The 20,568-nt window shown below is 36.8% G+C and overlaps 1 protein-coding gene across 3 annotated transcripts in view; it reads left to right on the top strand.

Moving 5' to 3' along the window:
• LOC5570275 (protein draper) overlaps window positions 1–20,568 on the top strand; it is a 101,927-nt gene that overhangs the window by 40,748 nt on the left and 40,611 nt on the right. The window lies entirely within an intron of this gene.

The raw sequence follows: 20,568 nt of genomic DNA, 5'->3' as shown, positions 1-20,568 counted from the left end.
ATATACTATCAAAAAATATATTTTTTCATGATCTAATTTGCAGAAGCCCATTATTGGTGTAAGAAATCTTACTTACATAAGTAATCTAATTTGGAACTGAGGTGTATCTGTTTCAATTAATTTGCCGGCTAAATTTGTTGATCCCAAATTTTACTTTGAACGAGATTTGTAGTGTTCATAGTCCTTAAACCTCAATATCTCAAAAGTATTAAGTTTACGCCTCTGTCATAACTTCTAGTGTAAGATGTGGGCATTTTTAAATTTTGGCTTCGATTCATCATCACCTTATCCTATTTTTAGAAAAATGTTCTAAATTAAAATGGATTTGAATATTTATGTTTTAAAACAAGAATAAGAAAAAAGCAATTCACGAAACGTACTTATACAGATTATAGATACTGGAAAATATTGTTTTTAGATTTAAAACAAAAATATGGTATCAAAGAGTTAACTGAGTTGAAAATACTTATATGCAGAAGAAATGATAATTTTACTAATTATATACATAATGGATCGCAAATCATACAAATTGACAGTGTATACCGTTCCATAAGGAACAAAGCTCAAACGAAGAACAGAACAGTCTATTCAACAGTGAGACAAAGAACTCCAGCAGACAGTGATTACGGTACAGGCTAAACATTATTATCGCAGCACACATATATAAGTAACTCAATGGAGTCTGTCCAGGCTGACGATTTGACGACATTGCGAATGATGCATGCAACCGAATCATATTGTATTCGAACGTCAGCCACCAGCCATATCATAAGGCACGACTGCAACAACCGCAAGCTTTAGAGAGCTTATCGCGAGTCTTTCATCTCATAGAAAAATGTACAGTTTGTTGTGATCGGCCGGGTGCATTATATCACGAGTGGCTGTGTATGAATAATAATTTTCTGAATGAATCGTTAATTTCAAATCTGGGAAACAAATACAAATTTCATTGTTCTCCTTGTCTATATTTGCTGCAGTGGTTTGTTACCACATGAATGTGTAATTTCGGTGACGCTTCATTTGATTTTCATATGTAGCTCTTATCAATATAACTGTTGTCCGCACGCTGAATGGAAACACATTCTCTCACATTCACTGCCAAGGTTGCATTATTAATGATCTGACTGACGTACAGTTATTCTCTAGCAACGTGTAATCATTGGACTATTGTATGGGGTTTTCCATATGACGAGTTATCGATGCAAACATGTCGCCAGGTTCGCAAGACAAGTCCTGTCAATCGACCTATTTTCAGAGCGCGTTTGCCAAAGCTTTGCCCTTGGCCCGTTCATCAGAGATATCTGATAGGATTGAGCGACAACACGTGTCTGACACATGTTCGATACTACTGTTCCAGTATTCTGGCGTCATTCGAACAAACAGTTTGTCTAGATAAATTATGTATACACTGTTTTTCGTGGTTAAATGGCAACTAATGATATTCCTCCACAATAAAAACTTAACTAGACTCTGCGACTGCTACAGTTTATCGTCCAATACGTTGACATTGAATGAGTAGTCATGTTTAGAATGAATAACCATAATGAATCATGATTGAACTATTGGGCTTTGTCTGCTGCTCGTGTCCAATGATCATAATGTACCCGCATGAGAATCACTGATTGCAGACGATCGTATCCCATATAGAAAGAGCATCAGCACATAAAGGGCCACTATCTCGGTTCTATCTCACCCATTTCAAATCAAGAGAAATTTTAATGAACCTCAAGCACTTCCTCCGAAATGCAACCAAAGAAAATGCACACCAAAATGTGGTCAACCCCTGCACTGTGAAAGGGCCCACAGTTTGAAACACATCGGAAACGTTTCATACGGGACGATTGGTTTCCCAAGTGTGCTGTTTATGAACCCCTTAAAAGTCGATATCAGCAATGTATGACTGGCGATGGGAATCCTGCTGACGTCGACGGTTGGGTAAAAATACGTTCTTTTAATCTGTAGTGACTTCATCTTGAGCTTCGACTCAAGTATCCGTCGTGAACAAATGTTGTTTGTGTGTTGTTTCTTTGATAAAAGAGGCAGGTTCTTTCTGCTTATTACTAAATTATTATGGGTTTGAAGCAAATAAATAGAAAAAATGTTTCATTGCCGTTCTTATCTCAATTTCTTTCAACTCAATCATAAAAAAAAACAGTTTCAAGACTAAAAAACTCAAGATTCTGGTAGGGTCAGTGATCCCTTAGTAGACAGTACCCTATAGTCGCACTAGTGGCTTTTTACGGCCGTTTCGCTATAAATCGTTTTAAAATACTTGTTTTTAATTATAAATCCGGGTTTATGGCTAACCAGCCGAGTGGAAGTTTAACAACTACCGAAAGCTAAACATTACATATATTTTGCAATTGGATTTAATGGACGAATTGATGTGAAGTTTTGTGAAAAAGTTACACGTCTTCTCAGTGAGAATCGAACTCACGACTCCCTGATCTCTAGTTAGGGCGCATTACCACTACGCCATGAGAGGACCCATGAACGCAGAAGTTAACCTGAATTCGATTTCAGCTCAATAATCACGTGGTCCTCTTTCGCAAAGTGCACCTCTTTCGGATTTGGTTACTTGGGAAATACAAACATATGAGTTTTCGAAGTTTTCATATTTTTCCTACAAAACCAAGATAAACTTTCAGATGATGTAAACATAATGACGCTAGCGTTATTTTTCGATTTTATACCAATATTTGTTCTTAGCTATGCGGCTATTGGTACATCGACCCTAGATGACCAGTAAGAGCATTGATGTCGTTACCTTTGCTATTTTTGTGAGAATTTTAGTTACGGTGGCGATTTTGATAAAATTCTGGTAGATGTCATGCTGAGAAATTTGGTAAGAATTAGCTGGAGATAGAATTTACAGTATTGGACAAAACATTTTAGACTTTCGTAGGATATATCTTCAAATTTTTCGACTGTGGTAGGATATATCTCAGTTGCTTATGGACCGATTTGAATGAAATTTTTACAGCACCTCAGACATAACTTGATTTTTAACATATATCTTTGAATAATATTTCCAATCACGTGCTCAGAAGTAAAAACAATTTGATTAAAGCGAAATTTTTAACGAAAAATTATACACAATTTTTCTAAGAATATAAAAGTTTAAAACAAAAACTCTCTTCAGCAAACTTGTTAATATTGTATGAATCCGCAATTTAGCTTAAGATGTCATGGAGCTATTTCTTCAATTTCGAGCAATGTCGATTGTTGAAGTTATTGTAAGTAACAACTGAGATCTAGCCTACCAAAATTGGTTATTTTGTATGGAAAATCGAAAAAATTGCAAATGTTTCGCCCAATACTTTATACAATAATCAATATAATAACTTCCAAGGTGTTCCAAAAGAAACAAGTAATTTAAAAAAAAAATCTGATCACGCAAGGAATTTTAAAAATATTTTGGCGAAAACTTTAGAGATAATTTAATGGGGATTAACCAGATACAGAAATTCGATGAGATTCTGATGAGGAAGGGTTGGAATTATGAAAAACCGAGTTAAAATACATAATCTTTTTTAAAACATACATTAAAATGGACTCAATTGTATCGTGGCTTTAAGTTTGCGTATTTTAATAATCTCTATTGGTAGGCTTTTTTTTGCTGATTAAAAAGCCTAGAAAAAAATTCCTACGCGTAAATCTGGATCTTTATTAAAGTACCTCAATTTTCACTCAAATGCTACTAAAATTTGATCCAGAACATCAAAAGTAATTCCACCAAAATTCTTGCAACACTGACTGAAATTTCAACCATAATCTCATTGTAATTCCTTCTCAATTTCTGCATATCTTTTTACTCAAGTGCCACAATACTTGCATTTCAATCATGGAATGTCATTCAAAATTTATGATTCTATCACAACTTAAATCACAGTTATCATTTAGCAGTTATGAATCGCAGTTATTATTCAGATATGAATTGAGAACATCCTTTACCAAATTAACGTTTTTACATTTGTTTATCGTGTGACTAGCACAAAGATACTCTATGCCGTGAAAAGTCGAGATTTATTTTTCAGAAAAAAAATACACATATGACATGGGAAGTAAATTGTCGTTCTTTTTTTACGGATTCTACGAATGGTATCAGAGAGAAAAAATATAATCATAGAGATATGTATCCAATCCCTGAAACAAAGATCGATGATGTCTTAAAATTTCATAGCACTTAGAATAGTTTGAACAGGGCACACATTGTGCGACTTTCGTTTTGTTGCCATGGTCAGCAGTCATTTTATCATGCTGCATTCACCGCTGCCATCAGCACGAGCGGTAGAATGAACATCGAGAAACAAAAAAAAATTGTCTATTGAATGTCGTCTGATAAGATGACATTTGTATAAATAATAGGATTTGCATAGAATTCAAACAAATCATACTCATCACGAATAGTTTGATCTTGCTTGTTATGTCGAATGTGACACATTGCTGTCTCACTGTGTTGTGATTGCTTACAACACTGGAATAGGGTTTCAGTGCTACACGAGCAGAACATAATTGCTGCAGGATTTGAGATGAATAAATGGGAAATTGTGTATTGGAATGATTTCTTTCCAAGTTATGCTCTGTACGTGTTCAACCTAGGAAATATTATACCGTTTTGACTCATATTCCGAACACTTAAGGCCAACATTGAATTTAAATGCATCTGATGTTAGTGATTTTTTGGCTAAGTCTAACTTTTTGCTGTTGAGTGTGCCGTTGAAAATGTTGATTAAATTTATTTTAGTGTTGTTTTTACGTAAAAGTAAGGAACAACATTTTGATTCAAATGCCGAACACTGTGTTCATTCTGATTCATAGTCCGAATACCTTGATTCAAACTCCGTACAGCACGAATAAATCGTATTCAAATGAATAATTTCGCAAACTAATTTATCTGAGTTAGTTTTACTAACCTCTAACTAGAGAATCAACATTACTCCCGACAAATTGGAAGACGTAAAATTCAATTACAATCGATGCCATTTTCAGATAATTTGATGAAATATTTCAACGAAAATCGCCATACAAAAAACGAGTGTTCGGAATATGAGTCTGTTCGAAATTTAAGACAAAATTAGAACATATTATTGGTCATGCGTGTCATAAACTTAAGAATACTCTGGAATTAAGTTTCCAATTATACAAGCGTGATCTATTGAAATTTGTAATTCTTTTATATGCATAGAAGTTCAGAGCAATTTGTTTTCATTTCATTGATTAGGCTTCGTAGCCGTGCGGTTCTCGCCCCAGTCGTAGAAAACTTTTCGTCAAACGAAAAATTCTTCACTGGTCCACTGGTCGTTCCGTGTCTAATGTTAGTTATGTTCAGTCTGTGCAGCCTTGGGCTGAAGATGGTGTGAATTGTCTTTTTCTTTATTTTTACTGTTGTGTAACACTCGTTGTGAGAAATGTTGTGAGTTTTTCAAGAACATTCTGGAATAGACTGGCCCGTAAACAAAAAAGTTGTAAAACTTAACGGGGCACCCCCTAGATATAAGCTTTAGGGTAAGAAAAACGCACTCTCAAAATTTCAACTCAATTGATTACTCCACCAGCTGGCGCATTCGATTTGAAGTTTGTATGGAATATTCGTCTCATATATATTGAAAATTGACCATATGTCACTGTTTCGTTCCGTATACTAATTGATCGCGTTCAATTAAGCCCAGAATGACAAACACACTAGTTGATACCCTAATGAACATAATTGCAGAAGGTTGTATCTGGATTTAATCTCGTTTTCATTACTCTTTCAGTTGTTGAAAGATAGGCTTAGATCAGCACTCCCGTACAGTCACTTATATGCATGCGACATGTGCTTCAGCTCGCCCAGCGTCATAGGTGGCTATGATGCGCTTAGTGGCTACCTCCAAGCTATGTTGAAGAAATACAAGCAGTATTGCATGATATACTTCAGATGGTTAAAACACCAACTTTATTAATTTTGATCATGGTACAATCTTCTACAATATTCTTCGCTATTACATCAAGTAGTGTTTTTGACATTCTGGGTCCAATTGAACGCGATCACCAATTTTCCTGAACCAAACAGTAGATGATGTGCTTTTGCTCATATATTTGAGTTGAAAATCCCATATTAACTTCAATTCAAATGCGCCAGCTCATGGAACGACCAAATGAGCTGAATTTTTCAGAAAGGCTTCCTCTAACCCCAAGGAATAATCCTGGGGGGTGCCCCGTGGAATCATACAACTTTATTTTTCTCCCATACTGAGCTGGGCCAGTCTATTCTGGAATAACGATCTTAAGATCTTTTGAGGATCAAGGACATAGATATAAATCAAAATAGTATTCCGTTTACTTATGTGAATGGCGAAGGTTCTGTTATAATCAAAAACCATCAATAAACCACTGGTTACACTTATAGATTCTGAGGCCTATAATCGATGGAGTCTTTGAAGAACCAGAACATCATTAATACTCCTCTATTAAGTCTATACCATTATCAAAACCATCAATATACAACTGAATATCTTCTTAGATTCACAACTGTAAGATATTATTCTATTTAAAAAATATTCACATTTAGAATTTCTTTGAATAGTTTAACATAATTGACATAATTGATATCTCACTAATAAAATACAACAAATGATCAAACATTTTGAAAACTATAAAATTAACATATATGGCGAAATAGGGAAGCATTATGTCCATAACTTACTTACCCTACCTCTATTTACTTAATTAAGAGTTGCTGAATCCATTTACGTTTACAGAAGTATCATAGCACATCTAGTTTTTCAGATATTGCTTGTTGAAAATGCAAAATTGACTATTTCAGCCAACTTACATGCATGTTTACCAGCTTATAAAGCAATTTATTTTCTTAATTTGCCACAGAATTCAAACTTTATGTGTATAACAACACTTATCATCAAAGTTTATAATATTTTTGATGCGGAAAAGTTATTTTTTGATGGTTTAGAAAAATATTGTATTTTGCCATGTAAGAGGTATGGAGACTGCAAGCATGTTGGAAAAGATCGGTTTAATATAAATTTAATCGTGAAATTCCAACCAAAATATATCTAAAACGAGAGTTTAAGTCTTCTTCTGCATGTTTGGTGGATAAGATCACAAAAAAGTTTGATAAAATATACTTCAAATTTTAGGTACACATCAATAAAACCAATGTTTTATACAACTTTGGCGACCTGTAGCTAAAAATTGTGACGTGCTGGGAAATTTCTGAGAACGGCATCAGATTCAGCCATCCCAAATCTACTAGAGACACATGATTCTTGAGACACGCAAAAATGTCATTTTTGTTGCGCTGTGTTATAGTTTCCTGAACCTTAAAAAATACAAAAAAAGATGCCAAATAATACCACGTTCTAAGTATAACAGCACAATCACTTGAACTCTTTCATCCGAGAGAAGTTTTCAGGTTCTCCTCCCGTCTCATTGTTTTGCACATACAATAATACAAATGAACGATAATTTGATTGCATGACTCATCCAAAATGGACTACGCTCGTTGAGAAAAATGAGGCATCCTCCTCTCTTCGGTTCAAAACATCTGTTGTTTGAATCATTCAAATTTCATATTACTTCCTGCTTATCATCGCGATTCGTCTGATACCTAATATGTATATTATTGCACTTCGCCTCTTGTCAGCACGCGTATAAGCACCGACTAGCAATGACGTGAAAATTGATACTGATGCGTTTATGGTGTCAATGCTCCATGGCGATAATGGAGGTGTCACCAGAATCAGAAAATGCTCAATTTGTATGTACACTACCCGTCATAAATACGGACTCACTGAAATAAGTTTTGCAGCACTCAGCTGAATAATGAATCACCCCCAAAAAGTTTAGCATCACCTCAAAACAGGTTAATGCACATTGTTATATCTCGAGATCCTTACGACTTGCAAAGAAGCGATCTTCAGCAAAGTTGTTCAGGAGATCAAGGACATCTGGAAAGCGAACAGTTTAGTTCGCGATTTTGCCGCTAGGTGGCGCTAGTGAGCATGAAAAATTAAGCATTTTGAACTAGTTCTAGCTTGTGATCCATAAGAGATAGAATATTCGGGTCTTCGGCAAAGTTGCTCAGGGGTTCAAGGACATCCGGAAAAGGAAAAGTTTAGTTCGCGATTTTGCCGCTAGGTGGCGCTAGTGAGCATGTAAAATTGAGCATTTTAAAGTAGTTCTAGCTTGTGATCCATAAGAGATAGAAAGTTCGGGTGTTCGGCAAAGTTGCTCAGGGGTTCAAGGACATCCGGAGAAGGAAAAGTTTAGTTCGCGATTTTGCCGCTTGGTGGCGCTAGTGAGCATGTAAAATTGAGCATTTTAAAGTAGTTCTAGTTTGTGATCCATAAGAGATACCCGAACTTTCGGGTCTTCGGCAAAGTTGCTCAGAAAATCAAGGACATTCGGAAGACAGGTCACTAGCGCCACCAAGCGGCAAAATCGCGAACTAAACTGTTCGCTTTCCGGATGTCCTTGAACCCCTGAGCAACTTTGCCGAAGACCCGAACTTTCTATCTCTTATGGATCACAAGCTAGAACTAGTTCAAAATGTTCAATTTTGCATGCTCACTAGCGCCACCTAGCGGCAAAATCGCGAACTAAACTGTTCCTTTTCCGGATGTCCTTGAACCCCTGAGCAACTTTTCCGAACACCCGAACTTTCTATCTCTTATGGATCACAAGCTAGAACTAGTTCAAAATGCTCAATTTTGCATGCTCACTAGCGCCACCTAGCGGCAAAATTGCGAACTAAACTGTTCGCTTTCCGGATGTCCTTGATCCCCTGAACAACTTTGCTGAAGATCGCTTCTTTGCAAGTCGTAAGGATCTCGAGATATAGCAATGTGAAATTACCTGTTTTGAGGTGATGCTAAACTTTTCAGGGTGATTCAATATTCAGCTGAGAGTTGCAATACTTATTTCAGTGAGTCCGTATTTATGACGGGTAGTGTAAATAAGTAATGCTTCATTTGAAGAAATAATGGGACGAATCTTGGGGTCAAATCCAGTGTTCGCTAATTGAACAATGCTAATCGATGTTGAATTGAAGCTTATCACAATACTAAGAAACGTAGTATGTTTGCAATATTTTACAGTAAACTCTCCCTTACTCGATATTCCGTATCTCGATGTCGAGTTAGCAAACCACAGTAAAACTTGGTTTTCATGGCTTACTCGATGGTCCCTTGGATCGCAATTGCACTGGTTTTGTATTCTGTAACTCGATACTTCCCTAACTCGATGGTCCCTACAATATCGAGTTAGGGAGAATTGACTGTATATAGCTGCTATAGAAAGACAATTCATATATGAACGGCTAAGTCAATAAAGTATATCGCGCTCGTGTATTCGCTAATTATTCGGTTGAAATGATGATTCGTCAAATTTTGTGCCGGTAATAATTTGGCCATATGTAAACCGAACGATCAAATATCATTGTTTTGAAAGTCACGAACCCGCCGAATTCTTAGCGACTGTTAGCCCGTGTGAATTGTTGTTTGTGTATATTCAAAGAAACACACACACACATGGGTTGCAACAAAACGAACCGTGGCCTGATCAGCCGACAAAAAACGTAACAATTGAGAACGTTGCAAACGGACCATGACGGCATGCCTTGGGATCTAACTGCGAACGAACGAAACCGAATCGGAGAAGACAGGCGTTCAAATTTTGTACATTGAATTTATCTTCAATTAGCACTTCGTGTGTTTTCTTGCGTACCGGTTCAAAGTCGTGCAGCGTACGGCTGGTGACAATTTACAATGTGTTTTACGCCTTATGAGTATCATTTTTGATGGGTAATCAAATGTAATGGGAGTACTTATTCGGGGCTACCGTGTGCGAAGTAGCAGGATGAAGTTTTTGTGGTAGCCGTGGCATATTGCGTTGCGTAGTGAATGCCTTAAGAAGGCCACATGGCTCTTTAGGCTGATTCACAAATTGCATAGAGTAAAATAGAGCAATTTTTGTTTTAAGGCGAAGCAGGCCGTCATTGAAGTTAGTATACGTCATCTCACAATTGCAAATCAATGAAAACCTAACATGTCTGAAAAAGTATCAGCATACTGCATCTAAGCGCGCATAGTGATACCTTTTTGAACAAAAAAAATAGCTATGACGACTGACTTTTATCACTTTGCCATTGCGAACTGCAAAGTCAACATGGCTGCCAATACGAATGACAGGTTATTACGCGTTGCACGAAAAATTGTAATAGCTGGAAAATTCAGAGGTACTGATCTCTAAAATTTCCCACAAAAATTATCATAGTCACCTATGATTTTGAAGCTGATTATTGCTGTTTATTTTGTAATCAATGTCACCGCGTATTCTATGATTCTGTGGTTGAATCTATCGGGTTTCTTATGAATCTTATCGAAAAATACTAAGCCATGTAAATGCCACAGCTTCAGTACTCATGAATAAATTGCATCACTACGCAACGCAGTTCAAATGCAGCTTCATCAATTTATAAGTTGTCTGTCTTCGTTAGAAATTTCTAATTCGTGAATATATTACGGTTCTTCTGAAAATTTTCCATTCTGCGGTAGCCGCCAAGTTCTACCGCAGCTGTAAAAGTTCTACCGCAGGCTTGAAAATCATTGTATCATTAAATGAAACCATCTAATCAAAGTATGCTGGTAGAGTCCAAAACTTTGGAAAACAGCAGAAAACAACAGTCATTAGCGTGGTTTCCAAGGTATCATCGCAGCCGATGGATGATGCCTTGAGAAAATCAGCAATGTGACTTCTGCGGTAGCTTTCTGTTCAACCGTAGAACGGAAAGTTATCTCTAAAATCGCAATAACTATCTACATGTGACACGCCTAGATGGACGCGAGACCATTGGAAATCGCTTTTCAAAAGCATCAGCGACAATCCCCCAAGTAAAGTGCGGTTTCGAACTAAATTGATCTCGAACGTGGTTAATCCGTATACATAGAGGTCCGTAATTTTCGAGATCCAAGTATCAACGATCCATTCGTCTCCATCATAAGTTTTAATTTTGCGGATTTTCGGAGAAAATGCTGTAGAAAAATATTGGTTTAAGGGGACACGGGAGACCGTGTTATTTTCCCTATCTTTCGTCTCACTCTAACAATAATCATCAAAACTTTGTGGAAGCAAATCTCGAGTTTTAGTGAACCGATGAAGCTGAAAATTTATCGGGTTGTGCACTACATATATAGAATCATAGTGATACTTTTTCGCATCGATACATGGAGTGGTTCTTGGGATTTGCTTCTTGAAATGGATAGGGTGATTATGATGACATCCCGTGCGGCCTTAACAACTTTTCCGTTTTGCTGTAGACTGTCAACGAGTTGGATCATACTTAAAACTGCAATGCTTACTGTGGTTCATTTACTCTGTGCACGGATTGCTCGCTGCGCGTTATTTCCGCGAAGCAATCCTAATTTTAAAATTTCCCCGCAATACTTAGCCTTAAGATATCCTACTCAATGCCATGCGACATACACATGCAGAAATGGCCAATTGGCGGAGAAAGCTCTCAGTTTACAACTGTGAAAGTGCCTTGGGAGGTTCTAATAAGAACACTAAGCTGAAATAGGTACATGCTCTGTGCCAGTAAAGACGTTTCGCCAGAAAGAATAAGATCTAGGATCCAAGCATGCCAGCTATTAGATGACTAATTAAGCGCCCTTCTTTGTCAGTCACTGTGATAATCTGTTACAATGCTCAATCCCCGCCCTAAATTTACAGGTTAGTCGAACTGTGAATAAGAGGTCCATTATCAAACAAAAGGCAAACGAAACACCGGCTACTGTTCGCTACACGATGAATCATAGCACGAACTCTTTTCCCAGGACAGTTGCACGCAAATTGTTTTTCACATAATATGAAATGATGCCGCAATGCACTACTAATGTGTAAATATTTAATCTACTTTTGAATAGCGCAAGCTACATCAACGCCTCTAAACCACCGCGGAGCCAATGTTAGATTCAAACGCCCTCTCCAACGACGTACGCTGTTAAATCCGTCACTGGCATGCAATTATTCGTCCGCCTCTGGAGTGAACAGATCATGCATTCGGCACTTGCTAGAATCCGAGTCAGACGCTCACCTGTTTGGAACCACCCGACTCAATCATCCCGTGCAGCATCTCGTGCCAAACTTTAGGCGATCCACCAAGACCAAACTCCATTCGGCGCAGCTCGGTTGGAAAAACATTTTCAACTTTTCCGCCATCATCAGCTGCCCGTTACAATTCCTATCGTTCTGTGGCCAGGCTTTGATCGTTCTCTTGAGCATCCCCCTGTGGCTGGTGGCCTTGTACATCGTGACCGTGGAGTACGTCTTCAGCGCGCATCGATCAGGAAATAGAATTCTAAGAAGTGAGTCAATTTGTTAACGCCGGCCACAAGTCGTCTGGTCTGGTTCAGGATAAAAACGAAAAGACGCCGAGAAAAACGTGTGATGATGATTCAGAAGAAAATCTCACTATAATCAAGTAGATTTTCCTCATTTTGTTGGCGACGCCGGCAGCAGATTGAGAAGATTAGCACGCGAGTCAAACATGTGGCATGAAGATGAATTACATTTCACGCAGGTTGCGGAAATAGTGACGTCAACGAGAAGTTCTTAATGATTTAATGAGGGTGGTCCTGTGCATGTTTATTGGTTCGAAAATGAACTTACTAAACGTATTGATGACTGAGGTCTCCCCTACTTGTATCCATTTGCATATACCAGTTGCTAGTTGATCCACTTGATGTGGAGGAGGTGTGTGGTTTGTATCGTGTCATCACCAGCACCACAATTGGTTGTCTATATAGAAATGAAGCGTTTGTTTATTTGCGGTTATGAAGTCTGTAGAACACAAATGGATAGAGGATGAGTTATTATGTAAGCTGTATAGTAAGTGTCTGAGTGATTCAATTCTTATAAGACTGCCCTGGATATATGACCTACTATATACCGATGCAAAAATTACTACCTTGGCTAAGAAAAGCTGTTTACCTAGATTAAGAAGAGCTGTTTACTGCCCTTCTACCCCTACTTGTCCAATGCTCAATGTAAAGCGGGACAAATATGTGTAGAGCGGCAGTTTAGTGGACTACTTATTAATGAATGAAATAGAATTTAGTCTTTACACTAAAGACGGGTTTTACATTTAAAGTCGAAATACGCGTATCTGTCACAGGATACCAACTGTTGTGGAATTAAATGGTATTACAGTTAACTCTCCCTTACTCGATATTCCGTATCTCGATATCGAGTTAGAGAACCATAGTAAAAGTTGGTTTTCATGGCTAACTCGATGGTCCCTTGGAACGCAGTTGCACTGCTTTTGTGTTCTGAAACTCGATACCTCCCTAACTCGATGGTCCCTTCAATATCGAGTAAGGGAGAGATGACTGTATTTCGGTTTTCATTAACTTAAACTACGGTTTTTCATTGAATTCGGTTTTGATTAACTTAAACTACGTATGCTTTAAAATATTCTAGCCCTTATCTCCCATTTTACGTTTTGTATGAATTTGCATGAAACGTAGACCTCGGTCAGACTCCTGAAATTTTGAACGGTATTCTTCCGGAGTAGTGTTTGATCATTTGACCTTGTCACTTACTCCTGCGAGGGCGAGCGATGCGATCAGGATCAAACTTGTCGTGCGACGTTTGCATAGTAAAAAGAATGAGTGTCGCGAATCGTTAGTAGTGTTTGATCATTTGATCGCATCGCTTGCTCCTGTAGGGTCGAGCGGTGAACAACTTATTCGTCGTACAATGCGTTTATCTAGTAAAATCACTTAACATGGGTGACGCTCAGATCTTTACCTTATCCCACTAACCCAATATCCTTTTCATGACTACTGCAGAGATGCAGAGGTATATTCGGTCTCTAGTAACGATGGTTGTCCTACTAACATTCATTCCCTTCTCCGATGACCGTGAGGAATGGCCGGCGCCGTTATTGACTTTTAAATTATGAGCTCTCGATTAGTGCACTCTGAGAATGATAATCTAATCGAAAGCCCCACTTATTGAATCTCTGTCCAAATTTAAAAAAGCTTGATAATCTCATCTCTCATGTCTTCCTTACCATCCTCATAGCATAGCATAGACTGACTGTACATGTCAATGGTTGCTACTCCGTGATTGATCGGAATTGATAAGAATTGCACTACGATCCAAATGAATAAGGGATGGGAGTTTCCGCTTACTCTCGAAGTGCAATTTTAGCAGATCTAAGTCCTTACAGTCAGTTGGGATGGGGAAGGAATGTTAGGGTGTAATGATTGTTGCTTCTAGAGTCCGAGAATACCTCTGCATCTCCACAATCACCACGGGAAAAGTGTTCATTAGTGAGGGAGGAAAAGATCTGGGAGTCACCTTTGGTCGGTGATGCGATCCATGGACAAAAACATTACATATGAGTATTACCCAAGTAACCATAAGCACTAATAATAAGCCCTTAACATGCATCAAATGCTTACACACCTTATAACAGCACTTCCGCTGCATAGAAACCCTATTACAGCATCATTAATGCTTCTAAGCCTGATGCATACAGGCATTAAATAAGCATTCTATTGGCTTTATATTCGAATATGCCCTGTATTGTCATCCAGTGTTTTGACAGATATACCACGTGCTTTGTGTTTGCATATAGTGGTAAGAGGGAGACAAACATAAATCTTCTCACTACTACAATTGCAGGTTTTATGACGGGGAAAAGTGATGGTTTAAATTGGTCACTTTTCTTTCCAATACTATTCATCTTATGTAGCCGTAGGAGCAAAGGAGCAGGACAACAACTCAACAATACGGGTGTCGCAGGTTCGAGACGCAAAATGAAGAATTTCATCATCATAAAACGAGGATCAAAATGTGGCAATTGCAAGTCCTCAAAAGGATTGAAAACTATCAAAACGAATATGTCTGATACGGAGAAGTACTATCTGTATCATTTTATTACATTTTTTGCATACTTTTAGAGGTTTCCGTTTTCATTCATTCATTTATTTACCTCGTGTACCAGTTGCTTGGCCGCATACGCGAAAGCTCTCTGGCTGCGTACGCGAAAGCACAAAATATTCGCCCTAAAAACCTGGCGAAAACAACTGACGTTTCTCACGTGGTCTTATATCAGCATTAGTGGTGCAGAGAAGCACGGTTATATCTTGGCACTATAATGGCACGCTATTTCGCCTTTTCTGGCATTATAATAGCATTATATGCGTATATAAAACTGACATGGATCAAATGATTACCCTATATGCGCATATAATGCTGTTACCGTGCCGCATTATCGTGCTTACTGGTTACTTGGGTTATGTGTATTTTTTGTCTCGAGATGGTAGAAGTTTTTAAAAATACGTCAACATTCACAATGTCGAACAATTCAAAAGATATTTTTAATAATGTCAAAAAGAGACTTTTGGACTTTTTCTCCGAAATGCGTTCCTGATACCCAGAAAAATCATTGAAAATGATTCGAAAATACCACTAGCCTTTTGCTAACACAATAGTCTATCACTTTGCCCAAGACGCTAGGGTGTTTTGACCGCTTCTTCATTATGCTTTTAACGTAATTAGTCAAAAAATCTCGAAAAACGCAATATATTTTTCCAGTTTGCCAAATCAATTTCGATAAAAATCTTATTATATTTTGTATCGAATTCAACTATCTATTTGATCTAAGTGTTACGAACATATCGTTCATACATAATTTTCATGTGAGAATTGAATTTCACTTCGAAATAATTGAAAGTGTATCACTCTATACCCTAAAATCTCATAGGGTTGCCAACACAAATACACTCCATGAAAACCACAGTTACCCATGATTTAGACGTCATGTCTTTGAACCCTACTGTCCATCATCATCGGCTCAAAATAGAGTTGATGGTAAGGTTTGGGTCTAAGGATCAGAAGATCCACGGTCCAAGTGCAAGGAATAATCTTTTTTTCCATAATCAATAGTAATCGTAGCTTATCATCACAATCTTCGGTTAACAACACCCCTCCATCGTAAAGATTTTTGTGTGAACATTGTACAAGTTTTGTATGAGCCGTAATATCATGGAGTCACCGAAGCCCCCTTTTCAGTGTCATGGAATTTGTGAATAAGCCCGTGCAATTCGATCATTGATGCTATGCTTGATACATTATAACTATTAGCATTATTTAGGTTATGTTGTGGTACGATGTTGGTTTACTCTTCAAATACTGGAAGACTCATTAGAGCTCTAGTTCTCAAGGCTGCTGCTACGCTGATTTAACTTGAGTCATCACTTGTAGTTGCCTTTATATATCAAGAGGTAGTTCTTCATGTAACGTGCTTTTTTAGAATGGTACTGTATTAAGGAACAACATATTTCATCCCGTGTGAGTGAAATTTGAGCATGAAAATGTTCCAAATTAGGTCAAATAGTTACAAATCTTAGCTTGATTGGTGTAAAAAAAGCAAAAAAGATTATCACTTGTACTTGAACCTTGAATCTTCTGATCGTCAGGCCTAAACCTTACCATCGACTCTACATTAAGCCGATGGCGTTTTCATAGAGTGTATTTGTGTTGGCAACCCTATGAGATTTTAGGGTATAGAGTGATACACTTTCATTTATTTCGCAGCGAAAATCAATTCTCACATGAAAATGATGTATAAACGATATGTACGTAACACTTAGATCAAATAGATAGTTGAATTCGATACAAAATATAATAAGATTTTTATCGGAATTTATAAGGCAAATTGGAAAAATATATTGCGTTTTTCGAAACTTTTTGACTAATTACGTTAAAAGAATAATGAAGAAGCGGTCAAAACACCCTAGTGTCTTCGGCAAAGTGATAGACTATTGTGTTAGCAAAAGGCTGGTGGTATTTTCGAACCATTTTCAATGATTTTTCTGGGTTCCAGGAACGCATTGTGGGGAAAAAGTCCAAAAAACCACAAAATCGGTTTGATACACCTCTTAAATTTTACCAAATTGGCTCATTTTTGGACAGATAACTTGTTTTGATAAATAAGTTCAGAATTTGATGTGGCACAGAGAGTCGGATAACTTTTCCAAAAAGTGAACAGGTCTACTGGGCATAGAGTATCATCCTGCCACGCGATATACGAATGCGAAAATGGCAACTTTAGCAAAGAAAGCTCTCAGTTAATAACTGTGGAAGTGCTCATAAGAACACTACGCTGAGAAGCAGGCTCTGTGAGAACATAAATGCCAAGAATAATATTTTATTCAGGAGACCGACATTTAGTGAATAAAGGTTTTTTTTTTGTTTTAACGTGTTATATATGGTAATCAACCTCCTCTAAGTGTGTCTATTCTATAAACTATTAAATGTTATGTCATGAAATATCAGTTACCAATGGGGAGGATAGTTGGGTCACATGTAACTGCAGGATTCACTTTGATAAGTGATTAGAGCATGATAAGTTAAAAAAACATTTGTGAAATATAAACATGCTAGTAAATATAATATTTGTAGTAAATACGAAATAAAATCAAATGAAAGAGTATTAAAATTTAATTGCCGACACTTGGAGTGACGAACCATTCAAAGTTTATTGAACAACTGCTTACATAAAAGCAACATTTTTACCGTTGTCAGGACGAAAGCATGTGTTATCATATGTTACTGATTTGAAAGAAAAAAAAGAATGAAAGAAAAAGCATGAAACGAGCTCACTTTTTGACTGAGCAGCTACAAAACGATTTCAACTTCTTTAACACCAAACGCGCAAGCTGATGTACATATTAAATCACAAAAACTTGATAACAAAAATGTGTGTTTGCGGTACATAGAAACTAGTTGTGGATTATTCTCACTGTAGCAGTATTCTGAACCCAAGTTACAATGATGAAGGTTTTAAAGCCGTTTCAAACTGATTGCTTATAATAAGATCCTTAACCAGAATATTGACCAAAAATGTTGTTTTTGAAATTATCTTTAAGTCTATTCTGATATTACGTAACATCTCTATTAGTAAAAAGATTATTATTATTATTATCTTTATTAACGAGATTTGCAGCCCGAGGCTGGCTCATCTCGGAACTAGTAAAAAAGATTTTGTAGGGATTCCACCATGGCAGTCCTGCCCAGTGCCGGATTTGGGCTTCGGGGTGCCCGGATCAGATCTCATAAAGGGGGCCCTTTTATACAAAATTCAGCACGTTTTGAGATTCCACAAATCAACGTGAGTTTTGAACGAGATGGTCGGTCCAAAGATATGAGGGGCCCAAATGCAAAGTGGTGTAAATGACATTTTACGATTGTGAGCTATATACACTGAAAAATTTATATGTTTCCAAACTTTCCAATAGTATTTTCAGGTGATTTTTCCGTCCAATGGGAATCTGGATAATAATAGCATTGGAAAAATTTGAATTGATGTTTTCCTCAATGTATATTTAGAACGCCAAAATATCGTCTAGTCCTGTCTGTCTGAACATCTATCATATTATTTGTATGGAGTGAAAAATTGTTGAAAATGTTCAAAGCCGTTTTTCTCCAAACTCCTTTTGGTTTTACTTACTACAAGTTTCCAGTTTATCTCTGGTAAAAAAAGATTTACAATACTGGCAAGAAAAAGTTCACAAAGGATAATTTTCATATAAAACGGTCAAGTTTGGAAATCTGCACATCTGCTTCTTACAAACCAATTGACCTGAAATTTGAACCGCATGTTGAAAATAACTTCAAATTAGATCTGTGAATCCATCAAATTCTAGGCTAAGGTGTCTAAGTTCTTACAATTCGCCCATTTTGACAAAAATGTTCAAATTTTGATACTAAGATATTTTGAAAACAAACAATTTACGATAAGTATAACCTTTTACAAAGTTTGGCATTTCATCGAAGTGAACAAATTTGCAGAAGCATGCCTACTTCGAAATATTCACATTATAAAAATCCAATTTGAAATTTGTGGCGTATTTTTTTAAATAGTGTTTTTTAAATGCCTTCCATTTCCTTGAATAGAATTTCCCATAAATCAAATTTCAAGTTATTTATTAGATGAAATTCAAATTTCAGGTCAATCGGTTCGTCAGAAGCTGTTATAAAGTTCCCTATACTTGAACAATTTGTATGGAAATCGGTCTTTATGTACTGTTTTTCTACCGGTATTGTATATTCAATGGATTATATTCAAAGCTAAACCTTTACTAAAGCAAAACTAAGCCTATACTGATTTCAAAGAAAACTTCATCCACTCTGGCATACAAAATAGAAAAGTATTTAAAAATACTGATCACCGCGTCACAAAAGAATTTCCCATACATTTCAGGTCTCTGATAGAATTGCAAATATGTTTAAATTTTGAAGTTCTGGTAGGAACCCAATAAACTTTTTGAATTTAACAGTAATTTACAGGTTCAGCCGTATTTTTTAAGATTCTGCAAAAACGTTAAGCGCATTTTTAATCCCAATATTTTTTTAAATTAATTAGTGAAGAATTGTTGGGGAGAACTTTCAGTTCGAACGGAAATAAACAATCCTGATAGCGAGTCCGTTAGAAACAGCTTCAAGCTACAATTTTATTTTGCATGTTAGTTTTAGGCAAATTCATAGTTGTTTAAGTGTTACTTACATTTGGTGTTCTTTATTAATTTTAGGTTATATTTGTCCTCACTGTTTTCTCCGTACTGAATTCAATCTGTGATATAATAGTTTATAAGTTTAGAGTAGAGTGTTTATAATTTGAGATTAATATCTACCTGGCTAGTGCACAAATTGTACAAAATTTCAATTAGGATAAGAATTCGATTATTTAATCTTAGAATTAGCTTTAGCTTTAGATAATCGACCTTTTAGCTTGTACTTTTTTTATTCGAATACTTGTTTTGAACGTGCATGAACCGATCTTCTGTCAACGCATGACGGACAATTAAAGCGAAGGGCGTACTAAGGAACTCACTTCAACGGGTTAGTGGTTTCGCCAACAAGAATGTTGGGGCCCAGTGGTTTCGCCAACAAGAATGTTGAAGGATTTGGCTTAACATTCATGTTTTCTTGTAATATACTGTGCGATTCAGATATTATGTGAAGAAAAACAATTAACTCAAATATTGAAAAGTTGTCTTAAACGTTTGAATTATATGCTCAAATGTCTAAAGAGAAAATATGGAAAGGAATTTTTTAGACTTTTTTGTTCTTGAGTTTGCTTCCTCGGGGGCCCCCTCAATCGGGGGGCCCGGGGCATTTGCCCCTTTGGCACCCCCCCAAATCCGGGCATGGTCCTGCCATCTTTCAAAGATTCTGTTACAAATTCGATATGAATCTTTACAGACTTCTACCAAGACTTTGCAAGCAACTACTACTTATAACAAAATAAATCGTTTCCAAGCTATGATTCTTTCTGGTATTTGTCCTAATACAGAAATTTTCAGAACGTGCTCCTCGGAGCTTTTGATGCTCTACTAACGGGTGTTCAATAAAAAATGAGATTTTTTTTCAGTCATAGAGTAAATGAAAAGTTCTTTCAACGAATTCAATATTTTTTTTTATTAAAAACAAAATTTTTATTCATCAAAAAACGTCGATGAATATTGGAGAAGGGGCCCTGAGCAGCCGTAGAAC

This window comes from Aedes aegypti, chromosome 2, assembly GCF_002204515.2.
Source record: "Aedes aegypti strain LVP_AGWG chromosome 2, AaegL5.0 Primary Assembly, whole genome shotgun sequence".
Taxonomy (NCBI): domain Eukaryota; kingdom Metazoa; phylum Arthropoda; class Insecta; order Diptera; family Culicidae; genus Aedes; species Aedes aegypti.
The sequence above is the reverse complement of the archived record's forward strand: the minus strand, read 5'-3'. Positions and strand labels throughout refer to the sequence as shown.